We start from the raw sequence: 12,983 nt of genomic DNA, 5'->3' as shown, positions 1-12,983 counted from the left end.
CATCCTGGCTAACACGGTGAAACCCTGTCTCTACTGAAAATACAAAAAATTAGCCGGGCGTGGTGGCGGGCGCCTGTAGTCCCAGCTACTTGGGAGGCTGAGGCAGGAGAATGGCGTGAACCCGGGAGGCAGACCTTGCAGTGAGCCGAGATGTGCCACTGCACTCCAGCCTGGGTGACAGAGCAAGACTCCGTCTCAAAATAAATAAATAAATAAATAAACAAACAAGATGGTCTTCTGGAAAGACTCTTCAAGATGAAGGAAAGATGATATAAATAAACAAAACAGAATTATAAATGGGGAAATAATAGCAGATGCATAAGAAATTTTTTAAAAATAAAATATTGTGAATAACTATATTTTCATATCTTTTAAATCTTAGATTAGGTAGATTTTGTTCTACAAGTATTTAAATTACTCGACAACACGTAAATCTTAGGCACTGACTCATCAAGATGGACACTTGATCCACCAGAAAGGATGCCATACTAGTATGTACCAGCTCTGTATTTCTGGGATCAAAATTAAATTCCCAATTGGCCCAAGAAGAAATATAAACATCAACTAGAACAGCAAGCATTCAAAAAGTGAAATGGTAATCAAAGCTCTCCTGTTCCCAAAACCTGTAATCCAGAAGGTTTTCCATTTGCAAGTTTTCTAGGTGAAAGCTTTACAAACTCATTGGGATTAAAATCAATTAGTTTTAGAGGAGGAGGTAAAAAAAAAAAAAAAAATCTTACATATTAAAATAGTCTCTGCCCTGTAAAGGGTCATGGTACACAGATACAGTATGTGGTATTAAATTTTATGGTGGAGCCGGGCACGGTGGCTCAAGCCTGTAATCCCAGCACTTTGGGAGGCCGAGACGGGTGGATCACGAGGTCAGGAGATCGAGACCATCCTGGCGAACACGGTGAAACCCCGTCTCTACTAAAAAAATACAAAAAACCAGCCGGGCGAGGTGGCGGGTGCCTGTAGTCCCAGCTACTCGGGAGGCTGAGGCAGGAGAATGGTGTAAACCCGGGAGGCAGAGGTTGCAGTGAGCTGAGATCTGGTCCCTGCACTCCAGCCTGGGCGACAGAGCGAGACTCCATCTCAAAAAAAAAAAAAAAAATTTATGGTGGAAGATTAGAAAAAAAATACACCTAAAAAGGCCCTGGGGGAGGGAGGGAGTATAATGGAAAAAAAAAAAAAAAGGTTGAGAAACATTTCCTAATCTTATTCAAGAAAATGGAAAAAGAGAAAAAACTTCCCAGCTCATTATAGCATTTTAAGAATTTTCTAATCTACAACTGGATAAGAACACACACACACATACACGTATCATATACTTATATACACATATGTATGTATTTATATTCAAAAGTAAAATGTGCTCCTCTACATATATAAGTCATGTTCAGTTATAAAAATGAATTGAAAAATCCCCCTTATTAATTCAAGGAATTCAATAGAGTGTTAAAAATATGTCATGGAACCAGATTTACTCTCTTGCCTTAATGAGAATAACTGGAAAAACATGTGGAATAACTGTATTAAAATATTGGACAATAAGGAGATTAGGACTGTAATGCAAGAAAGAAAGGAAGCAAATGAGGTAAGTCCAATATTCTCTGTGCCTTTCTACCCCAAGGTACATTCTGTAAAGCAGAGTGACTAGGATAATCCCAAGCAAAACACAGTGGTCTCTCTGCATTGAGGAGCAGAGATTTGAGTTCAAAGAGTCTAAGGTAGCTAGAAGCTGTAAAGCAGAATTTCAGAGAAGAGAGAATTACGTAGAAAAACAGCTCCAGTCTTTGTTTAATACTAAGATATATAAGCATAGAGTGAAACTCTTCAAGAAATACATGCACACACACACACACACACATTTTAGTGTATATATGTGTATATACATATATTAAATTATTTAAATGTAGATTATGGTAATTAGAGCTTTTTGAAATTAACCCTAAGACAACTATTAAATATGAAACAGTGTCATAACTAGTAGTCCCCCAAAGGAGGAAAAAAAGATTTATAAAATATTTAATTAATTCAAAAGAAGTCAATAAAATAGAAAAAGCTTTACATATAATAGATTGAATAAGTAGAAATCAAACAGTAAAGTATAAACATATAGCCAATTGCATTAAAGGTAAATGGTATAAATGCCAAATTAAAAGGCAGAGATGGTAAGACTGGATAATAAAACAACATCTACCTATATCCTGCGTACAAACAATCTGCTTTAAATGTAAAGATATAATAAATCAAGAGTGAAAGAATGAAAACAATACATCAAAATAATTCTGATCGAAACAAAGTTGGAGTATCTATACTAATACCAGACAAAGTAGATTTCAGGACAAATAATATTAGCAGAGATAAAGAGGGTCATTTAAAATGATAAAGGGGTCATTTATGTCTCAAAGGACATAACAATTCTCAATTTTTTTGCACCAAGTAACAGAAGATCAAAATATATGAAGTAAAAACTGGTTGAACATGAAAGAAGAAATAGACAAATTTACAATTAAAGTCAGAGATTTCAGAATCTTCTTTCAGTAATTGATAGCACAAGTAGAAAATCAGTAAGGACACAGAAGATGAAAAATAAAATAGATATCATAAACCAAACTATATTTATGTTTATATTCATAGAGTAGTCCACTCAACAACAACATAATACACATTCTTTTCAGGTGCATAGGAAATATGTATTAAGGTAGACAATATTCTGTGATATAAAACAAGCCTTCATAAATTGAAAACAATTCAACTCAAAGTATGTTTTCTGACTTTAATGAAATTAAATTTAAAAACCACACACACACACACACACACAATAAGATAACTGAGCATGGTAGCTCACGCCTGTAATCCTAGCACTTTGGGAGGCCAAGGCAGTTGGATCACTTAAGCCCAGGAGTTTGAGACCAGCCTGGACAACGTGACAAAACTCCATGTCTACAAAGCATACACAAATTAGCTGGGCATGGTGTTGCCCACCCTGTGGTCGTAGCTACTCAGGAGGTTGAGGTGGCAGGATCTCTTGAGCTCAGGAGGTCAAGGTTGCAGTGAGCTGAAATTGCGCCACTGCACTCCAGCTTGGGCAAGAGAGTGAGACCTGTCTCAAACAAAGCAACAACAACAAAAAACAATGGGATAAAGATATCTGGAAAATCCCCAAATATCTGGAAAGTAACATACATAAAATTAGAATGCATTTTGAAATTACACATATTATACCAAATATTAAAAGATGCTGATAAAATAGTGCTGAGAAGGGATATGTAGAACAGTCTCAAATTAATAACCTCTGCTTCCACCTTAAGAAAGCAGAAAAAGAAGAGCAAGTTAAATCTCAAAACCAGAGAGAAAACCAATGAAACCAAACACTAATTGTTTTAAAAATTAGTAAAATTGATAAATCGCTAGTCAGATTGATTAAAACAAAAGGAGATAAAACATAATTTACCAATATCAAGAAATAGGAGGTGACATAGTTTCTACAGACATTAAAAGGATAAGGGAATAGTATAAATAATTATACACATATAAATTTAGCAACCTAGATAAAATATACCAATTGCTTGAAAGATACTACTAAAGCCCATTCAGGAAGAAATATATAATCCAGGTAGCCCTATAGCTATTAAAGAAACTGAATTTTTACTTAGAACCCTTCCCACAAAGAGATTGAGTATGGTGGCTCATGCCTGTAATCCCAGCACTTTGGGAGGCCAATGTGAGAGGACTGCTTGAGTCCAGGAGTTCCAGACCAACCTAAACAACATAGCAAGACCCTGTCTCTACAAAAAGAAAAGTAAAAAATTAGCCAGGCATGGTGGAGTGTGCCTGTAATCCCAGCTACTGGGAGGGCTGAGGTGAGAGGATCACTTGAGCCCAGGAGGTCAAGGCTTCAGTAAGCCATGATTGCACCACTATACTCCAGCCTGGGTGACAGAGCAAGACTGTATATTAAAAAAATAAAAATAAAAAAAAAATAATTCCTTCCCAGAAAGAAAACTCCAGGCTCAGATGGCATCACTAGTAAATCCTATCAAATATTTCAGAAAGAAATAATATTAATTCTACACAAACTCTTCCAGAAAATTAAAGAGGAGGAAATACTTCCTAACTCATGCTTTAAGTTCAATGCTAGTCTAATACCAATACCAAATACATTATAAGAAAGAAAATTTCAGTCCAGAATCTCTCATGAACATTGTGTCAGTCTGAATGTATCCCCCAAAAGTTCATGTGTTAGAAGCTTAATCCCCAATGCAACAGTGTTGGGAGGTGGGGTTTATTAAGTGGGGATTGGATCATGAGGGTGAAGCCCTCATGAATGGATTGATGTAGTTATTATGGGTCAGTTGTCACAAGAGTGGGCAGATATAAAAGTGGGTCCAGCACCTGGTGCATCTCTGTCTCACATGCTCTCTTGCCCTTCTGCCAAGTTATGATGCAGCAAGAAGGCCCTCACCAGATGTAGGTAGTATGCTATAGAACTTCCTAGCCTCCAGAACTGTGAGCAAAATAAGTCTCTTTTCTTTATAAATATCCAGTCTATGATATTCTGTTATAGCAACACAAAACAGACCAAGACAAATGTTCCACAGTGAGCAGGTATATGTAAACCTGCCCCCAAAGGCTGAGGGAGCTGAGAGGCTAAATAGAAAGGCTGAAAAATCCAGTTTCTTAAAAAGAAACATTTAATAGGAACTTATGAACAGGAGTGATGTCTTGGGTGGCCATTAGGCTGTGGATCCCTGCACTCACCTTTTAGAAAATATCTGTTATATAACAAATTCTTTTGGTAAAATATGTGGTAGCTAGTCATATCTGTGTTTCTTGTGAAACTCAAGACCACTGGGGAGGTTAGATAAGCATCTTTATGAGGGGTTATCTAAGCTATGGGCATTGTTTAAAGACCTTGCTGCAGACCACCTTGGCATGCAAGAGTCAAACAGCAGTCATCATGGCAGTTTCAATTCAAGATGGCACCACTCTTGCCATGCAATGGGCTATTTTCTTACAACAAGCATAGACACAAAACTTCTTAGCAGTATTTTAGTGAATCAAATCCAATGATACATAAGAAGATAATAGGTCATGACCAAGTAGATTTCATCCCAGGAATGTAAAGTTGGCCTAACATTTGAAAGATCAATCAGTGTAACTCACCATGGTAAGAACTAGAAAAGAAACATTAAATGATTGGAATAGATACAGAAAAAGTACTTGTGCCACCCTTCCCAGCCTCCTCTGTGTCCCACACACATGGGAAGAATATCGGGGAACGGGATCTATAACAGTCTTGGGAGTGACAAGAATCATTCCTCTATGTAGACACCCAGGTTGCTTCTGGGCTTGTGCTTCTGGACTGGCTCTACCATCAGTGAGTGGACAGGGAGGGCCTCCTTTCGCCTTGATAGGAACATCCCAGTCCTGCTCTGTGTGATGGCCCCACCTGCTGCCTGGTCCATCCGTTTTATGCCCCATTTAAGGCTACTGGTTTCCTCAACTGAGCTGAGACAATAGAATTTCCGGTGGCGAGATACTTCAGCCAACCCTCACTGCCCTGGTTAAAGAGACTGACACCACCACCGCCCTCCCGACCACCAGCATCAAAGAGCTGCCTCTCACCCTTGATGGTGGTTAAATGTTCATTTTAGGGCTCTGCACTGGCAGGTGAAGAGTGTTGACCATTCAACCATACACCCTTGTCAATCCATGCCATCCTGGATTGAGTACAAAAGTGAGTTTATGTTTTATTTTCTGTATATTCTGCCTCGTGCCAATAGCTTCTTGCTTTTACTCTCAAATCACCCATAATTTTTCACAGAATAATCTCCATATTTTACCATTTCCACAGCACCCTCTAGCTGAAGTTTATTGTTAACATGGCTCTTCCATGAGAAAAGGGAGCCTGTTGGTAAGATTACCTGAAAAGGACTGCTGTGTTGCATCATTGGAAGCACTTTTTGACTTTATACAGGTAATTCTTGGCTAAAATAAAATGATATTTAAAAAAAAAAAAGAAAAGTACATAGTACACTTGCTGCTCTCCCCCGCTTAGCCCTAATGCAGGCATTCCTAATCCATAGCTCTGTGCCTTTCCTCTGACTCACGGCTTCACAACCCTTCTCAGTACCATACCCCAGACAGGTACCACCAATCAGAGTTGATGTGAAACCTCTTTGCCGTGCCTGATCTTATCCATTGGATCTGCAAACGGGTTTCGATTTTGCTTTTCTAGCTCTGAACTTTGTGCCTTTTCCAGAGTGATTCTAGGGATCAGCCTTCCAGCTTCATACACAACAGCCTAAGGCATCTACAGCTGCTAGACCAGTCTATGCCTCATTGTCATGGAGCCTGCTTCGGCCACACGCAGTGCCTGCTCAACAGAGGCAGAGATATGCATAGTTGTTGTGTGCAGGAGCTGATTTATTAAGAAGTCCAACTGGCCGGAGTCCCCAAGAGAAACTCTCTTTGGGAACAGTGGGTACTGTTGACTGCTTGGATATGTCATTGTTTGGGAGGTCTTTAGTCTTTTCTGTCAGTCTGAACACCCTCAAGTGGGGAAGTGACCTCTGATCATTGGATACTTTCCTAAGGGGAGTAGCAACAGTCTACAGGCATTCCTCCTGTGGTTATTCTGACAGTGGTAGATTTAAACCAGGTAGAGAGGTCTTGCATTCTATCTGGTGGAGTGTGTGACACAGAAACAGTTATGGAAACAAAAGCTTTTACCCTACTTTCCCACCCATCAGGAAGAGCACTGACTTTTTAAAAATATTTCCCCTTGCAAATCCTCAGTCTCAGAAGCAGAGCAATCAATTATGTTGTCAACACAAATAGACCTCGTAAAATTCAAAGTTAAAGTCACTTCTGACAGCTTCTTAGCCTGTAAAATGAGGGGGTTAGATCAGATAATCTCTAAAGGTCTTTCCATCTTTCACAGCTTATGACTTTATGGCTTTGGTCAACAATATAAAACAAGGGCAAAAGGCAAAAAAAAAGAAAAGAAAAGAAAAGGCCTTAAAACTTAGCACAGGCTCTGGAGAATCTACAGGCATTTCAAAAAGACAGTTAACTTGAAACGTAGGGAGCCCAAATGAATTCTGAAATAGAGTAGAACAATGAGAACGTGCTTGTAAAATGTGTCACCAGCCACTGCCTTCCAACTGGCTGTGGGGCCTTTCCAGCACAGGCTGGTATCTGCCTGATAAGTATCATTCTTTGTTAATGTAGCCATGGTTTGTCATGTTTGCCAAAGGCTGGAAGAAAATTGAGCCAAGAGCTGGAAGCCAGAAGTTCCCCATGCCTGCCCTACACATCCAGGCTCTGAGTTTTTACTTTTTCTACTATATTGCGATGCAAGTTAACTTTGCTTCTCTGTTCTCTGTCACTGAGAAATACCACGTCTCCATGGCAATAGGAATGCATTTACCTTCACCAAACCTGCTCAAATCCTTTCTGAAGAGGACGTAGCAGGAGTTGCCTTTCCGATGGTGGAGGTTCAGAGTACAACCTGCAGCCACAGAGAAACGTTGCTTGTTCCTGAAATGCAGACACACCTCCAATCCAGAAGACAAGTCATTTCGTGGAGGAAGTGGTAGCTGTAAAAATTCAAATGGAAAAGGCACAGGCAAGAAACAAATTTTTTGAAAAGTTTGCCTTAAGTTTGGCACAGAATTTGGGACCATTGCTTTGGCAATTAGTGACTCTCAGAGGGGAACAGAAGCCTCCGGGATAGGTGAGGTGGCTCATGGAAAACAAGTGTGTGCAGGGCGGAGAGGAGAGGACCAGGACAGAAGGCAAGGAGTTAGGGGCGGGGTGGGGGGGGGGGGTTGCTGTTCTGGGTCTGTTCCTAACAGGCATGCTTTTTCCAGTCTTTTCATGACCTCATAAACCTTCACTTGGGCTGGTGGAGTGTTGCATTTCTTCATTTAGTCATTGAATCACCCATTCCTCACTTACTCACCTGCTCATTCATTCAGAAAGTCTTTATTCCACACCTACCATGTACCAAATATTGTATTTGGCACCAGTTCACTCAGATGAATAGGGCATGGGCCCTGCCCACCAGGGCTCAGAGCCTGGGTTGAAGAGGTAGGTGACTAAACAGGCAAATGCAATTCAATATAGTACGTGCCTCTTTGGAGTAAGCACGGATGTGGTGGGAGCACAGCAGAGAGGCAGCGAAGCTCACCTCGGGGAGGAGGCACAGTGGGCTTTTGAAAGGAGGGTCTGCCTGAAGGCTGCTGAAAGGTGTGGTGTTATTTTTTATGTTTTGCTTTTTTGTAAGAGACAGGATCTCATTGTATTGCCCAGGCTGGAGTGCAGTGACTATTCACAGGCGTGATCATGGCTCACTGTAGCCTCAAACTCCTGGCCTCAAGTGATCCTCTTGCTTCAGTCCCACGAGTGGCTGGGAATCTGGTGAGTGCAGTGCTAGTTAGTGGGTAAAGAGGGGGAGAGGAAAGAGTCAAAGGGTATTCTAGGTTCGGGGGCAGCTTTTACAATGACTCAGAGACAAGGAAGAACATGTAGGGCTTGGAAGTCTGTAAGCGGTTCAAACAGCTCAGCTGATGAACTGACCCCACACACATCATGGTGGGCTTCACTGAAGCATTTACTGGGCAGCTCCTGGAAGAAATCAGCTTGCTTGAGCAAAACACATGAAATGTGTTTGGCTTGATCATATTTGACCCCAGGTGGCTGGGTTAAATGTAATTGTTCATCCTTTGGAAGGAATGCAAAGATTTTGGGGTTTTGCTTGTTTTTGAGATGGGTTTTGCTCTGTCATCAGGCCAGAGTGCATTGGAGTAATCATAGCCTCCAACTTTTGGCTCAAGCCATACTCCTGCCTCAGCCTCTTGAGTAGCTGGGACTACAGATAGGTGCCACCATGCCCACCTAATTTTTTAAAATTATTTTTTGTAGAGGTGAAGTCTTGCTTTGTTGCCCACGCTGGTCTCAAACTCCTGGGCTCAAGTGATCCTTCTACTTAGGTATCCCAAAGAGCTGGGATCACAGGCATGAGCCACTGCACCTGACCACACAAAGATTTTTGAACCAAGAAGAAACCTGGAGAAATTATGCAGCAGTGGACAAGGTGGGTAGCCCAGTGAAAAGACTGAAGAGACCCTCAAGAGAATCTGGTAGCCATCAGAGTCAGAGGCATTTAGAATGGCACAAACACAGTGGGAAGGGAACTGGTGATTCTATCAGGCACCAGGAGAAACATGATAGACAGGTTACCCCATGTCATTCTCACAATAACCTAATGGATGTCGGTGTTATTAAACCCACTTTACAGATGAGGCACCAGAGGTCTGGAGTTTACCGAAGCCACTTGCTCTGAAGCATTTTGAAAAGTTTGTCCTGGTTTTCGTGACTTGAGCAGAGACCCAGCTGCCTCATCACACCACCGGGTTTCTCAGAAGGAGGATCCATGGCGGACGAGACGGTGTCTGGTCAGAGGCTAGTGGCACAGGAGGGGCATGGGCCAGAACTGCTCCCATGAGCTGGAAGATGTGACAAGTACTAGTGTCAATATCAAGAGCAGGGAGGTTGGGAGTGGTTGTGGATTTTAGCAGATACATCCACTCCTTCATTCATTCTATTTATTCAATAAAAGGTTCTGCTGAAGACTCAGCAGCAAAAACAAACAAGCAAACAAAAGACACAAGGATTTGTGCCTTCATGGAACTTACATTCTAGTGGAGGGCGGGCAGAAGATGAGCAAGACGGTCAGTCTCCTCTATAGTAGTTTAGACGGGGATAAGTGGTAAGGTGAGAAATGAAGGAAGGGATTTTTTTTTTTTTAATTTCAAGATGGTTGCAGTTTTAGATGGAGTGACCAAGAAAGTGGCATTCAAGTAAAGACCTGAAGCAAGTGAGGGAGTGAGTTGTGAAGACATCTGGTGGGGAAAGCATTTTTGGGTGAGAGAATCACATGTCCAAGGGCCTGGAGATGAGAGAACGAGCATGGAGCCCAGGTGGCTGTAGCAGAGCTTAACAGGGCTCGCTGGGAAGACAAGAGGCCAGAGTTAACACAGGGCTAACACAGAGTTAACACAGGGCTAGACCACTTGAGGCCTTGAAGGCCGTTGTAAGGACTTGAGGTTCCCCTCTAGGTAGGATTGGAAGTCTTTCGAAGGCTTTGAGCAGAGATTGCCCTCTGACTTTCATGTTAACAATATGGGTCTGATGTCTGTGTTGAGAATCCAAGGTCCAAGTGGGACAAGGGCAGAGCAGGAAGGTGAAGCGGGAAGCCCGTGCAATAAGCCAGGTGAGAGACGATGAGGGCTTGGACCAGGTGGGAATGGGGGAGGGGTGAGAAGTGGTCAGGTCCCGATGTATTTGGAGAGAGGAGCAGCAGGATCAGCTGACAGATTGGACGTGGGGTGTGAGAGAGAGAAGTCAAGGATGACTTCAAGGTTTTGGCCTGAGGAACTGGAAATGCCTTTCACTGAGGGGGAAATAAAGAAATAAGCAGGTTTGGGAAGAAAATGAGGACCTCAGGTTTTATTCTGTTAAGCTTGAGGCAGAAATGTAGGAGGAGCATGAAGAAAGGACAGTTCCACAGAGGCCAACGGCGGGAGGAATGGATCGGATGCCACGGAAAGGTCAGGGAGACGTGCGTGGAGGGAAGGTCATTGGACTTGGCAGGCAAAATGGTCATGAGCTCACAGAAGAGGCACATGGTGTGCTTTGTGAATTTCTCCCTAGTCCCACACTCTCCTTCATTAAGCACAGGATTCTTTTGGCCAGTTTCTTCTTTTTATTCCCCTCCCCAGCTCTTTTCAGACCAGGGCTGGCCTGTACCCATCCACTCCTCCAATGCTGGCTTCAAAGCCTGTTTAATTTAATGGTCACTCCAGGGATCTCTTGGAAACCTATGGGAGGGTGCCCTGTCCCTCGTATGGTATTTTTATGTTCATTTTTATGGGGCATTTATTTTTCCTGCTAAAAATATCTCATGCCTTTCTGGGGGCAGGGGAGGGGGGAAGTGGAGCGGAAAAATTATTTCAGCATCTCGCTTACAAATCTGCTCGGTGGAGCTGGAGTCTGTGGGTTGAGCATTGGTTTTCCATGCCCATTTCTGGATGTGCTCGCTAAGATATTCCAGCCCAGGCCCTTCCTGTTTCAGTGAAAGGAAAGCAGTGAGGTCCCACCCACTCGTCTTAGAAGCTCCCTCCGGATGGCCTGGCCAGTTTCCATTCCAGTAGATGGCACGAAACTGAGTTCATGAAGTACAGAAAGTCTGAACATCTGTTTCTACGGGTCTACATGATGTCATTTGTCCTGAAACACCCCCAGCCCCTCACACAGAGACAGTCCAGATTCTACACTTGGAGAACACACACACACACACACACGCACACACACACGCAGCAGAAGGGGAATTCCTACTGAGGTAATGATCTGAGTGTGGAGGGGCTCCCAATTTGGCCTTTATGAATGGACTGATTGAGCTAGGTAGACAGAAAGGGGTAATCTCCCCCTCACAGCTTCCCTAACGCCGTCCTTTGAAAAAAGAAAATAAACTGCGCAAAGAAAATTTCATCACTGTGTGAAATGGGGCTGAGGATTAGGATTTCCACGGGTCCAAGAGCAATCAAGTCATTACCATTGAGTAGATTCAAGGTCGACTTCAGGGTGGCTCAATTCATGTATCACAGAATATTTGAACAACTGTCTAAAGAAAAAGTCGGCCGGGTGTGGTGGCTCATGCCTGTAATCCCAGCACTTTGGGAGGCCGAGGCAGGTGGATAACGTGGTCAGGAGATCGAGACTATCTTGGCTAACACAGTGAAACCCCGTCTCTACTAAAAATACAAAAAATTAGCCGGACATGGTGGCGGGCGCCTGTATACCCACCTAGCTACTCGGGAGGCTGAGGCAGGAGAACGGCATGAACCTGGGAGGCGGAGCTTGCAGTGAGCGGAGATCGCACCACTGCACTCCAGCCTGGGCAACAGAGCCAGACTCCGTCTCAAAAAAAAAAAAAAAAAGAAAAGAAAAGAAAGAAAAAAGAAAAGGTCACTGTGCCCCAGCCTGAGCTGGGTTGACAGTTTGCTTCTGAAGGGCAAAAGTAAGACAATAATGTCCCAGCTGTAGAAGGAGGTGGGGGAGCAAGGAGAGAAGACGAGCAGAGTAGAGACACCTTTAAATAACTGAGAGGGAAGGGCTCTCTTCTAGGCTTCACTGTGCGCAGCCTCCAGGGGGTCCTCTGAAGCACTTCTTCAGCACCGTGACCTCCTCTGGGTCTGGGAACCAGGGCTAAGGCCATGCTGATCAATTCTGGCTTGCGGAAGAGTGAGAAAGAGACAGTTTGTGAATAACATTTAGCACCCCAAATCAGGTGGGCGGCTTGAAAGCTCGAACTCAGGGAAGGGCCAGGATACAAGGAAGTGGTAGAAAGGAGGGGTGGGATTGAGGTGGGTTTTGCCAACCTGGAACACTAGAATATTTATTTATTTATTTATAGACACAGGGTCTCGCTCTGTCACCCAGGCTGGAGTTTAGTGGTGCAATCATAGCTCACTGCATCCTCGAACTCCAAGCCTCAGCTTCCTGAGTGATCCTCTAGCCTCAGCCTCCTGAGTAACTAGGAATACAGGTATGCACCACCACACTTGGCTAATTGGAGCACTAGAATCTTGTTGGCGTAGCACATGGGCTCCTCTTGGTGGGAAAAAAAAAAAATGTCCACATCAATATCTGGAGGAAGGTTTAAGAAGATAGCAAAGGATTTGTTCAGGCTTGAACCTATGCTTATGAGTGAGAACTTTATAGTGTTACTGTATGGATAACATGAGTTAATTGTATACACCTGTGCAAGAAACAGTCACCATGGCTGCCTGAGACTTCTGTCCTTAGAAAGGTCTGTTTGCAAAGTTGGCCCCTGGCAGGCATCCAGGAGTTTGGCCAGTGAATAATTCCCTACATTGATGGAAAACTTCCATCAGTGATAAGGGTGG

At 43.0% G+C, this 12,983-nt stretch overlaps 1 long non-coding RNA gene across 1 annotated transcript; it reads left to right on the top strand.

Annotated features, from left to right (window-relative positions):
- Positions 1-5,993: 5,993 nt before the first annotated feature.
- LOC139364436 (uncharacterized) lies at positions 5,994-11,901 on the top strand. The gene is made up of 3 exons (XR_011626392.1): positions 5,994-7,639; positions 8,306-8,433; positions 9,314-11,901. It is a non-coding gene; the product is annotated as an uncharacterized lncRNA (long non-coding RNA).
- Positions 11,902-12,983: the final 1,082 nt, after the last annotated feature.

This window comes from Macaca nemestrina, chromosome 7 (assembly GCF_043159975.1).
Source record: "Macaca nemestrina isolate mMacNem1 chromosome 7, mMacNem.hap1, whole genome shotgun sequence".
Classification (NCBI taxonomy): domain Eukaryota; kingdom Metazoa; phylum Chordata; class Mammalia; order Primates; family Cercopithecidae; genus Macaca; species Macaca nemestrina.
The sequence above is the reverse complement of the archived record's forward strand: the minus strand, read 5'-3'. Positions and strand labels throughout refer to the sequence as shown.